General features: G+C 43.2%; 1 protein-coding gene across 1 annotated transcript in view; it reads left to right on the plus strand.

Annotated features, from left to right (window-relative positions):
• The window catches only part of LOC119381037 (Bardet-Biedl syndrome 7 protein homolog), a 793778-nt gene that overhangs the window by 11777 nt on the left and 768256 nt on the right, over positions 1–13745 (plus strand). The window lies entirely within an intron of this gene.

The following is a 13745-nucleotide window of genomic DNA, read 5'->3' on the forward strand; positions in this document are numbered from 1 at the left end:
TATTGGCCGCCATTGTCGTCGCCTGCCCAGATGTTCGCTCACGGATGATTCGCTGTGGTGATGAGCTGCGAGCTCGTGATATTAGCAATATTAGGCAGAGGCCTCGCCGCTGTTTTGCGACTCGTCCAAAACGCTGTGCGTTAGCAACGAGCTCGATTGTATGCCGCGCGCTTGAAATGCACCGGCATGGGTTGGCGGGTGCTCCAGCTAGACGACTTTAGCAGCGCTTTGGAACTCTGCGGAAATTGGTCGCCATGACCTTCGGCTTCCTCGACGCTCGCTCGGAAGCATTTCGCCGCCGTTCGCGGCGTCGACCCCGCTTTCGCTCGCTGTACTGGTGCTCGCTAGAGGAATTTGGTGGAAATTGGACGCCGTTATCGTCGGCTTCCCCTTCGCTCGCTCGCAAGCAGCCTGGCGGCGTTCGTGGTGTCGGCTTCGCGTTCGCGCGTTGGTCTGCTCGAGTTTCACTGGCGGCTACGGCGGCTGACGGGCTTGCTCGAGCTGTAGGACGCCGCTCGCAAAAAAACTCGCCGTCTCGTTGGGGCACGGTGGTTGGCGGCGCCTCGGCGTGATGGCTGCGGCTGCCGCACTTGAAGTGTTTGTTGCGCTGTGTGGCTTGAAATGCGTCTTTGATGACGTATGACATCACGGTGAAATCATTCCCATGCCATATTTAGACGTGTGTTTTTACCTTGCACGTATTTGCCATGTACGTGCGTCTCATCCCCTCTGTGACGTGTCGCAGAATATTTGCAATATTTTTGTGCTTCGCTGGGTGGTCATTCCACGCCAGACGTCCTAGTCCTTTCGGCGACCATATCAAATGTTCTCGAAAAAAAAAATGTGCTGATTTCTTGCATTGAAAACAGCGAATTGCTAGAATATTTCTGAGAGAAAAAATTTTGGTCACGTGGGAGCCTTCCGAATTTCGCAGGATGTCGTCTGAGTGTTGTTTGTCAGAAAAATTATTCTGAGAGTATCTTTGCTTGCTTCAATACCAAATTTGGTTTACTTATTAAGCAAAGTTGTTTGTGTAAGGTGTTCAAAGCTCAATAATATTACTGCAATTTTTCTGCCACAAATGCGTCCAGAAAATTTGCCAAAATGTCCTTTCTTTACATTTTTTACTATGTAATATTGCGCTATGTATGAATATCTGAATAATGAATACTTACTCTACGAAAGGTATATTTTGCGTTAAAATTATTTTCAGAGTACTGCACTGCAGTCTTTAAATTTTGCGAGAAAAAATCGCAAACTTGAGAAAATCATCATTTTGGTCCACATTGAGACGCAATTTACATCACGTGGTGCTCCAATTAAAAATCAACTTGATACCTCAATCGAAAGCAAATAAATAGTTCTTCTTATATGGCAAGTTTTATCATTACAATTTTTGTTTTAAGGAAGAAAATAATTTTTGAAATTGCCCATTGACGGCTATCTTCCCATTTGGATATGCGGCAGCTTCCTCTTTAAAGTGCTCCATAGACATCAATGGGGAATTTCAAAAATTATTTTCTTCCTTAAAACAAAACTTGTAATGATAAAACTTGCCATATAAGAAGAACTATTTATTTGCTTTCGATTGAGGTATCAAGTTGATTTTTAATTGGAGCACCACGTGATGTAAATTGCGTCTCAATGTGGACCAAAATGATGATTTTCTCAAGTTTGCGATTTTTTCTCGCAAAATTTAAAGACTGCAGTGCAGTACTCTGAAAATAATTTTAACGCAAAATATACCTTTCGTAGAGTAAGTATTCATTATTCAGATATTCATACATAGCGTAATATTACAGAGGAAAAAATGCAAACAAAGGACATTTTGGCAAATTTTCTGGACGCATTTGTGGCAGAAAAATTGCAGTAATATTATTGAGCTTTGAACACCTTACACAAACACCTTTGCTTAGTAAGTAAACCAAATTTGGTATTGAAGCAAGCAAAGATACTCTCAGAATAATTTTTCTGACAAACCACACTCAGACGACATCCTGCGAAATTCGGAACGCTCCCACGTGACCAAAAATTTTTTTCTCTCCGAAATATTCTAGCAATTCGCTGTTTTCAGTGCACGATATTAGCACGACTTTTTTCGAAAACATTTGAGATGGTCGCAAAAACGGCTGGGACGTTTGGCATGAAATGGCCCAGGGGTGAAATTATTTGCGTGCCATGTTTTAGACGTGTTTTAGTTCACCTTGCACGTATTTGCACAGTGCGAGCATCTTCACCCTCGCTGTCACGTTACTAAATATTTGCAATATTTTTGTGCTTTGCAGGATGCAGCCGTTGCCCACAACGAGCAGAATGCTGTGTGCCCTGGCGCGTACAACGACTGCCATCTGTCGCTTCCGTTGGAGCAGCTTCACAGAAAGGACTGTACGAGATATGAGAACGCGGCTCGACCTGTATTGGACATTTTGTAGTGAATTCAATGAAAGAAAGCAGAAACTTCATATGTATAGAAATAATAAAACGTTTCATTGTCTCACTTTTGTCTTTCGTTGTCGCATTGAATGCGAAAGCAGTGACACACGCATGACTAAATATTCTCTTGCGTGTTCTTTTCCGCGGCATTTGTTGCTCACCGCAGAAAGAAACACGCGAAAAAAGTATTAAGTCTTGCGGAGAGTACTGTAGAAAATCATCCCTGGGATAAAAAGTTCATCCGAATGGAGCGTTTGAGTGGACTGACCGTTGGTCCGGCGAGGTGCAACTGCGAGGACTAACGGTTGCCCGGTAAGGTGTAAATGTGAGGACCAAATGTTAGTCCATTAAGGTGATCTGTGGGGACTAACAGTTGCCCGGTAAGGTGTAAATGTGAGGACTAAATGTTAGTCCATTGTGGGGACTAACTGTTAGACCCGGTGCCGTTAGTCCTTAAAGGGATTAATGGTTGTGGCAGCCCCATTAGTCCCCAAAAGGACGAACCACACACCCTTTTAACACCCTTTTGCCTTAGAGTGTAGACACGCACAACAGTGATTTGAAATCTGAAATGCAAGAGCTCAAACAAACAATTCAGTTCATGGATAGCCATTTTGAGGATCTAAAGAAAACGCTTGAGACGCTGAAAAGAGATAATACAGCCTTAAAGAAAGATAACGCTGCACTGCGTGAGGGCCTTGATGCAGCACGCTGTGAAATAAGAGATGTGAAGCAGTACAGCAGACAGCAGAATCTTGAAATTAAAGGGCTACCAATAAAAAAAGATGAAGACCTGGCTAGTAGCATTATATCATTTGCTGAAAGGTTTGCAGTACCAATAACTTCGGAGGAACTTGATGTGGTTCATCGAGTGCCCTCAAAAGACAAAACAAAACAAAATGTGGTCGTGAGATGTCGGTCACGCTCAACCCGCAACCGAATCCTTCAAGCGGTGAAAAAGGAGAGAATTACCCCAGCAGATTTCGGTTACGAAGGCGATGGACCTGTATATGTAAATGAACATCTGTGTGCAGAGAATAAGATTCTATTGGGAAAGGCAATATCGAGGAAGCGTGAAAAAAATTGGAAATTTGTTTGGTTTTCCAATGGAAAAGTTCTGGGAAGAAAAGCTGAAAATTCCAATGTCGTTCATATCCGATGTGAAAACAATATCTCTCTAATAATTTGAATCAAAAAAGCTTGTCTGAAATGGACGTCGAGATACAATCTGCAAGCCATTTTGCAGAAGTGAATTCTTGCCATAGCCTCATCCACTGTAATATACGTAGCATACAGAAAAACATGGATCATTTCTGTACTTTACTTTCATTGCACGCTCTTGATTTTGACTACATAGCTGTTTCCGAAACTTGGCTAAAACAGAGTGAAACTTACAGCATACCTGGTTACAATTTCTTTTCCTCTGCGCGACACGCCTCCCACAGAGGTGGTGGTGCAGCCTTATTTGTAAAATCTGGTATACCTTGCAGTGTTCTTGCTGATTACTCAAAATCGTATTCATCTGAGCTTGAAATTATTGTTGTTAGATGTCAAGATGAAGTAATCATAGTGGTGTATCGCGCCCCCAGGGAAAAATTATCAGACTTCATGCAACACTTTGAAAGGTTACTACAACACGTAAATAAGCTCAAGCAAAAAACAGCAATATGCGGTGACTTCAACATAGACAGCCTAAAGGACTACGATTCAGAGTATCACAACATGATATTGTCATACGGGTTTCGTAACGTTATATTTGCACCAACACGTGTCACACCAAAATCATCATCTTGTATTGGTCACATTTTGTGCAACTTCGACACTGAAGAAGCCTGATGTGCTACTTATGACGCAACTATAAGTGATCACTCCCCTACGACTACATTATTCCCAGTCACACAGGTTCCCCGCATTAAATCACGAGACACCCATAGTCGTATTTCTTTTCCAGCCCTTCGTGCATGCCTACAAAGTACTGAATGCATTTATTCACCAGAATCTTTGCTGTCTGTCGAAGTATCTACTCCAGACGTGAATGCTTCCTATTCCAAGCTAAGTAAATGCTTAAGTAAGGCCTTAATGCAATCAACAACTACTAAGGACAAAAAGTCTTATAGAACACCAATTTGCCCATGGATTAATCGGCCCATTTTAGAACAAATAAAAAAGAAAGATTTTTGGAATTCAAAGGTAAAAATGCACAAGAACAATGATTATTACTTACAGCAATTCAGAGTTGCCCGTAATAAAGTAACAGCGCTGATTCGAAAAAGAAAAAAAGAATATTACACGAACTTGATAACGAAAAATTCAGGTGATTCACGAACAACATGGCGTATTACAAATTCGGTTCTTAAACCGTCTGCAAGCTATATGACCATGCCAGACATTCAGGTTCTAGGAATATCATTAAGTACCCTAGTTTTGACGTTTAACACTTACTTTTGCACCTTCAGTTCTCGACTGGCGGCTACGGCGATCAGCGAAGAATACATTAAATACCCTCCTCGTAACCCTAACACATTTAAGTTTGCTGATATAACGGCTAGTGAAATTGTAGCTGTAGTTTGTGGTATGCCAGTTAAGTTTTCAGTCGGATGCGACAATATACCTTCTTTAGCGCTAAAGGAATGCATTGACATCCTTTGTGTGCCTCTAGAAAAAATCTTTAATTTATCATTTTATACGTCTACGTACCCCGAACTTCTAAGGTTGTCAAAGATTATCCCGATTTACAAGGCCGGTCACAAAAACATACCAGAAAACTACCGTCCCATTTCCATTTTAAGTATCATAAATATTGTGTTTGAAAAATTAATAGTTAAACGAATCATGTCTTTCCTAGAACACGAAAGTATTCTTACAACCCGTCAACATGGGTTTAGAAAGGGCAGGTCAACCGACACAGCTGTTTTGTCACTTTCTGAACTTATCAATTTTCACTTAGATAACAGTAGAACAGTGGTAGGTATATTTCTCGATATAAAAAAACCCTTTGATTCTGCCAACCACAACATATTATTAAATAAACTAGAATGCTATGGCTTTCGTGGAATGTGTCTTGAGTTCTTTAAAAGCTAACTGGAAAACCGTAAACCAGCAGTACAATTAGCCAATACCCAATCAGAGTTTCTTAATACAACTATAGGAGTACCCCAAGGTTCTGTTCTTGGACCAATATTTTTCTCGCTGTTTATTAATGACTTGCCTAGCGTGGTACAAAACTTTTTCATATTTATGTATGCTGATGATACCGCTCTCATATGCGCTCAAGATTCTTTTAACCATACCATAGCATCTGTGAACTCGGAGCTTGTTGATATTCACCAGTGGTTCTCTTCAAATAGACTAACATTAAATACACAGAAAACCAAGTACATTGTGTATACTTCACCACGCAAAACCCTTGAGGAACACACATGCACACTCACACTAAGCAATTCAGCGCTGCAAAGAGTACATTCGATAAAATACCTAGGCGTTATCCTTGATGAAAATTTTAACTGGAAGCCTCACATTGCCGAAGTCTGCAAAAAATTGAGTAAAGCTTGTTTTCTTCTATATAAATGTCGAGACCTTTTTGATTTACCGACTTTACGCGTAATTTACTTTAGCGTATTCCATAGTCACTTAAACTACTGTGTTGTTACCTGGGGTCACACTTACCGCACGTACATAGAACCGGTAATAAAACTTCAAAAAAGAGCAATACGATTTATAACGAATTCAGACTATACGGCACACACGCTACCACTCTTCCGAAACCTAAATATCATGCCGTTCAGCACACTAATAGATTATAAAACAGCTCTCATGGTCCATTCTAATATAAACACTAACTATCCAGTTTCCTCATCAAATTTTTCATGTTCCAGTTATGCAAGCCGTAACAAAGTAAAAGGAAACTATCTTACTCAGCAAACAAAGAATGTATACGGTAACAGAAAACTTACAGCTAATGGAGTCGCCGTGTGGAATACCCTTCCACTAGAAATAAAACAGAATAAGAATTTCTCTCTTGCACTAAAAAAAATATTTAGTAAATAAAATATAGACGCCCAAATGTTACAATGTTAGAAATAGCTATATTAAATACATTTTCAAAGAAAGTTATGTAACATGCTATTACATTACTTATGTGCACGCTCATCTGCAATTATATAATATGTATGTATGCATTAGAATCTAGTTCCTTTCAGTACTTACTCGGTATTGTTATGCTGTCCAGATATATATGTCATGATTAGTTTTCATAGTATCCCAATGTCATTAATACTTTTTTGATGCGCTCATTTATTGATGTGAAGTTTGATATGCTCTTCTCAAACAATGCCTTACATACCTTTCTTTTTTTTTCTCTTTTTTTTCTGCCTGCATCCATGATCATTCGCCAAGCACTGTAAATACATTACGTTATGTTCACTTTTCCATGTGTAAAATATTTGTATTTGTAAACTTTCTTTTGTGCATGCCCTTTTCTAAATTACTTTTATGAATGAATCCCAACTAGCCTTTGGCTGGGGATTCAGATGCATTTTTTACACTGTTGTATACTGTACACTATTTTTATGTCAATAAATTCAATTCAATTCCTCTTGCATGGTTGAAGCTTACGAATTTTCACCCTCCACAAGAATACGGCATGCTGGTTAGCTACCCTTATCCAATCGGCGTACAGCTGCTTCTGGCAGCGAACGTCAGGCGGAGTACAGCAACGGACCATAAGGTATTCCTGGTAGAATCTGACTTGACGCCAAGATTCCGCGGTAAGTATGGCACAAATCCTCCTGGCGGAGTGATTTATACCTTAGCAAGATCGACAAACGTTTAGACGACGCCTTAGGTAATTCTATTATTAAAGGGACCGACAACTGCCCAGAATATGAAATGAGTTGACTCCACTGATGTAAAGATTGGCCGTCGCATTGACTCAAACGAACCCTGTTTTTTTTTCGTGAGAGATGGATTTATATTTTTATTTCTTAAATGAAAGTCGCGAAAAATGACCTGTGGTGCCTCTGGCGGCCAAAACATGAATGATCCGATGAAGACGGCCGCGTGACCGTTGATTGCTGTACGCGGTCGACAATTTTTTTGTTAGTATTGAAAAATTGTTCGTTTCTTTATATTAAAAGGTATTGCTCCATAATAATGTACATATAGGCCTGCGTTAGTGGTAAGCATTAAAGTGGCGCTCCTTTCGCGTGACGTAATGATCCCCTGCTCGTCAGCGCGTCTTGAGCAACGTTTCAGCGTGCTCATGCGACCGGGCACGCAGTTTCCAGGTCGCTAAGATTTTGGAGCGACATAGTTTCGCTACTTACACCTCGTCTCAGAAGTGACGCGCGCTGCTACTCGGAAAGCCGCGCATATGCGTAGTGACGTTTCCGATGACTTGGCTTGGCTCGTGAATCGAGAGAGTAACGACGCCGGGATAAGCCACCCGTGACATAGGCGCAGGCAACCTTGGACGCATGCGCGCACAACGCGGTACAAATACAGGGAAGGTGTATAACGCCACATCATCTCATTGTAAGAGCTTGTTATTTTGAAAAATAGTTGAAAAGCTATAAATAAGGGTGGTTAAGCATAGTTACAGGAACTCCTGCGAAAGCAGAACAACGATAGCTTTCACAAATCGCAAAAACGGCTGTCGACGTCGCTATCAATTCTCAGCGTTGCTGGAGGAAAGCTGCATCCGTGTTTAGAGCCTTTCAGATCGAAATATACTGCTTGTAAAATAACTACGTGCTTTTGGGATTAACTACTGCAGCTACAAACACTACGAAGGGTGAGCTTTCTGTCGCGTCGTAAAAAAATGGGTCGAGAAAAATCAGTTGTCGGTCCCTTAAAGAATTTGCGGTACGTGGACGATTACTTGAATTTTTGTAGTGGTGATAACTTTGAATCGCTGGTTACGCCAGCGAGCGAACAATTTGAAATAAACGGAGGAACTTCACTAAAGAATTACCTCAGAATTACGGCATACAATATTTGGACATTTACTTAACGTTCCAGGAGAACCACGTTTGCTGGCAATATTCTCCTAGACCTTCTAAACTGCTGTTAAACTTCTCGTCGAAACATTCTAAGATTGTAAATAACGGTATAGCCATGTCATGCCTTAAGTCGCCTCTCGCTAAGTCATGCTACACAAAATGAGTGCCAGCTTCAACACACAGGTTTCGCGTCTTGATTCTCGTGTGATTCTCGTGTGACAGGGGCCACTGTCGCTGAACGCTTCAAGAAATCCATTTTGTTAAGTCCCAGCATGGTTGCAGAAAGCAAGAGGAAAAAATTGGCCGCGTATCTGCGTGCTTCGCTGCAAATGTCGTCTAAAGACGATAGAAGAGGCGCTGCGTGAGATATGTACGCCATCTGGCAATACGTCGGGAAACACGAGTGCTGCGTTGCGGGCTGGTAGTCCCGGCGCAGCGGTAGGCGAAGACCGGCGGTGACCAACGCGACCGGTGGGGACGCCGGCCAGCCCGAACACGCTGTTTGGCGAGATGCGCCGAAGGAGAAGAAATGTCCGCACTCAACGAGTACTCTCCACAAACTCTCTTTTTACACGTCGCCTGGGTAAAAGAGGAATGCCAGAGCGGCGCCCCCTGTCATTCGTACAATGCAATACTGAACCGAAACCGAAACACAACATGAGCTTCTGCAGAGGGCACGGAGGAAGACAAGTTTCAGCGCAGTCGCATTTTCAGCGCAGCTTAAGAAACTAGGGTCTTTAAAATTGCGTATCTTTGTATTTTTTATTAAAGGAACAGACCACCTAATACTTACCTAATGATGTTGCGCCTCAGATATGCGTAATATTTACTTTTTGATCGACAACGTTCACAAGTATGAACAGCCGTACCAGTTCAAGATGGGTGGGCGGTATGGTTCAACTTTGGCCGGGTAGCTGAATCGGGTGACGTGCCGACAAACGGAAAGACAGACCAAAATTTCTGCGTTTAAGTTCCCCAAGAAAGCCTATCGTCTTTAAAAACGTGTCGTCGGTATTCGTTATATTTATTGCGTATCGCATAGGCTAAAGAAAGTAGGGGTAGATACGGCGGTAATGTTGTTTTTACGACTGTCAATAAGCTAGGTAAGGTATGTACCGCAGTACACAGAAAGAATGAGCGGGTGATAGACAAGAAACGGACTGATATTTGTTTTGTGAAACACACTAACAAATTTACTGCTTGCTGTACGTGTGTGGCGTATAAGATTCCGTTTATCTGCGGCCGCGTTCACGTAGCGCAAACGGGTCGCTGTGTTAACCAGAGATTAATGGAACATAAGAGATCGCAAACCGGAGGCTCACCATCTAATCTATCTTTACATTGTCGAGAGTGTAAGTGCACGCCAAAATTCGATCGATGCGCGATTTTGTACCGGCACAGGAATGAAGAAACGTGTTTAATGGTTGAGGCCTGGCATATCGATAGTAGCGGTAGCGCATGCGTGAGCCAACCCTCGATTAACCTGCATAAAGAAGAAATCAAGTGTCTGAATAGTTGTCTCTCACGTTGACCACCATGCGTGCCGGATTGACAGGTGCGCCTATTGATTTGGCGTGCGCAGACAAGTTTTCGTGCCTTTTTAGGGGCGAAGCTCCTCTTAGTCTGACCTTGTCACGCGTCCGGCGTAAGGCGTCCGGCGTAAGGCGTAACCGGCAGTATCTCCCGAACAGTATCTCCCATCACCGATCCTTTGCAAACTGCCCACTACTCCGTCTTTGCAAACATCCCACTATGATCCATCACCGGTCCATTACTTCACTGACCATAAAGCCGTTATAATGAAGGGAGAACGGAAGACACCTTTGCAAACTGCCCACTACTTCGTGTTTGCAAACATCCCACTACGACCCATCACCGATCCATCACTTCACCGACCATACCGACCATAAAGCCGTTATAATGAAGGGAGAAAGGAAGCCACGTCTAGCTAGTACTTACGATTTATAAAATTTCTTCTATAAATATATACATTGTTGTCACGTCTTTGATGATATACTGGGCTATCGCTTTGATTACTGCTGGGCGAAACCACTGAAGATTTCACGGTGTAACCATGATTGCTTCAGGAGCTTCGCCGAAGCTCTTCATCATTCACCCGTGGATGTGCTCTAACTTTTTTTTCTTTTCCGCAGTTGTGCGCCTTTTCAGTCGGCACGGCGCTTGTGGTGTTGTCTTGACTTCTTTCTTGTGTCTCTGTTTGCCCGCCCTGTCTCTTTAACATGAATACTTACCAAAATCTCAGCCCTGTTATTTACAACACGAGCGACGCAAAAAACGTCGTCACGTGTTGACGTCCCCATATGACGTCATCACCGTATATTCACTATACAATTCATGATGACGTCGCCATATGACGTAATCATGACGTCACAGAATATGTGCGGCACCGTAATGACGGTGTCCCCATCGGGATGACGTGACGCCGCATGATGATGTCATCACGTGACATTATGGCTTCCTGAAATGTGAGCAAATCACGAAAACAGTGCAAAACCAGGTGAAGTGCCTGAAGATTTCGGACGCGCGCGGGAGTGGATCAACGCACCGACTGTGAAGTAAAAGAAATAACGTGGCTTTCGCCTTCGAGTCGTCTATGCATAAGGGACCCTGTGAGTTCAACAGCCAAGCTGCTTAGGCTAGCTGTAATTTGTGCAGCATACCAGAAAACTCGTCATCATCAAAAACGGGCATGTGCCACAGAAATTGGGTAACTCGCACTACTCACCACTGGTCCACTCAAAAGGTAGAAGGCCTACAAATGGCGGCGAAGCGACGGCCCAAGTCGAGAGAATACCATAGGAAACGGGAAAGGCAACGGCGGCTGCGTGAAAATCCCGAAACGATGGAAGGCCGACGACGACGTGCCCGTAGGTTTAAGAGGTGAGAACGCCTGGCGCCAGTTTCTGTCGCTGGAGCTTGGACATCCGTACGTGTCGTGTCTATGCTTTAACACGAACTTCTGGGCGCTGAGAATCAACGTAGAAACAGCCTAGCATCAACTAGCTAAAGCCTAGTAACAACCTAGAAGCTTTTCTTTTATATTTTGTTTGTTTGTCCGCCACGGTGGTCTTGTGGTTATGGTGTTCGACTGCTGACCCGAAAGTCGCGGGATCGAATTCCATCCTCGGCGGTGGAGGCGAAAATACTTGAGGTCCGTGTTCTTAGATTTAGGGGTTCGTTAAAGAACGCCAAGTTGTCGAAACTTCCGGAGCATTCCACTACGGTGTCCCTCGTAATAATATCGTGGTTTTGGGGCGTTAACGCTCGCCGGCACGGTGGTGACTCCCGGCAACAACATTTTCTTCATTTTATAACACGAAAGTGTTTTGTGCCGGGGTCCACAAAGATATTCATGACGTATTTCCGTCACGGAAGTACGTCATCAAAATAAACGCCATCAAATGGCAAAGAAAAAAAAAACAATAATAAAAAATTCCGTTTACAGGAGTTGAACCCATGACCTCTCGGTCCGCGACGATGGCTGGCGGGTGTTAAGCCCACTGAGCTACCGCGTTTTTTTTTCTTTCTTTATTGCCTATGTACATACGTACAGCAGTGACAAACAGATATATACCGAACAAAGGACAAAAAAAAATACAGTTTGCAAGCTTTTTAAAATTGCTTCATCTGTAGAAGGCTTTCTACTTGATGAAGCCAATCCGGTACATCTTGCTGGACCTTTTGTGTTTCCACAAATGAACATATAGACTCCAAGAAGTAGTGTCGAACCGGCCACATAACGGAGGCTACATGAACGCGCCTTTTATCTTTCACACTTTCCTCTCACAGTGCTCTTGCATGGATGAATGGATGGATGCTATGAGCGTCCCCTCTATAACGGAGTGGTGACATGCGTGCCACAAGGCTCGAAAAAAAAAATTGCGCTGTTGCTACAACCGTCCCATTCGGCGCGTTTCCAATACAAGTGTAATTTCGTTTAACACACCGCGAGGTGGTGGCTTCAGACCAAGCCTCGCTCACAGCGTCCATCCATATCGAAAAATAGCTCTCCGACGCTCGACTGGCTGGCGCACCGCGTTCGCTGCTCGCCCTGTGAGAGTCAACTGCCAGGCTAGAGGGAAGACACAACGTGCCTAACGTTTCTCTTCGTGTTTCACGACGCTTTGGAGGAGTGCATGCCGAGTGTCAGCGTTTAATGTGCTTGTTGATGCCATATTTGCGCGGGATTCACCATATGCGGTGTCCACGTATATGTTAACAACTTCAGCTACCGCAAGGATTAAATCATAATCATGGGCGTTAGTCGTCGGTACGGAGATGTGCCACTAGGCGTCAACGTGAGTGCGTCCACATTAGGGAGCCTTCATGTGTGCGCGCCCCCTCCGTTTAAACGGAGGGGGCGCGCACAAATGAAGGCTCCCTAGTCCACATCAGGCGGGGCTACATCTGCCGAACAACAATGGACATTACACCAGCTCTGATATACCAATGCACTAAAGCAATCGACTACATCTGTGACGACACGTTTCACTTTTGTGTTATACCGATTCCTATGACAGAGGGATCAACCATCTTTTTTTTTTCTCTCTTAAGCACATGAGCCCCTGGCGTCAAATTTTATACGGCACGTTTCTAAAGCTTTCAACGTAGTGACCGAGATGATGCCACTTCGTTTGGGCTTCAAAGTTACGGGTTACGTCGGTTTTCATCCGGCTGCCGTCATCTACAAAGCGTGCTACCCGATGGACCCGAGATATTTTTACAGAAATGAAAGTATGTCCGGTTCTTCTTAAGTTGATAGCTCAGGACAACACGTTGTATAAGTAGCTAATACCAAGGAATATAGAAATTAACAGCTGTACTCAGTCAGCGCAGAGCACTATGTCGCTGAAGTTGGGGATCACCTAGAGTGACCACCGTGCATGAAGGGTCTTAGAAGGCTGTTTATATATTACTTTTTTATTGGTGCTTGGAGGAGAAGTTTCGCGAAATACATTAATGAGCCTTCAAGATTGAGATGGATGTGTAGTATATAAATTGTTCCCGTGCTCCTGCAGGGAAGAAAGCGCCGTTTTACAGCCTTCCACCGAAACTAACTGGTAGACCCTTACTGCATGGTTGTCACCTGAGGTGACCACCTCATTTCTTTCGAACTACAGGTGGCAATTTTTTTTGCTTGTGAGAAAATTATTTTCTCAGAAACAATTCCCCGTTTTTTTGCATGAAACTCTGTTTCCTACCAAAAATACAATTGTGTGCATGAAAGAGTTAAACACTGTAAACGAATTCTGAGTTTACCGACCAAAAAAGCCGTTATAGTACCCACAAAAA

The sequence above is a fragment of the Rhipicephalus sanguineus genome, chromosome 2 (assembly GCF_013339695.2).
Source record: "Rhipicephalus sanguineus isolate Rsan-2018 chromosome 2, BIME_Rsan_1.4, whole genome shotgun sequence".
In the NCBI taxonomy this organism is placed as follows: domain Eukaryota; kingdom Metazoa; phylum Arthropoda; class Arachnida; order Ixodida; family Ixodidae; genus Rhipicephalus; species Rhipicephalus sanguineus.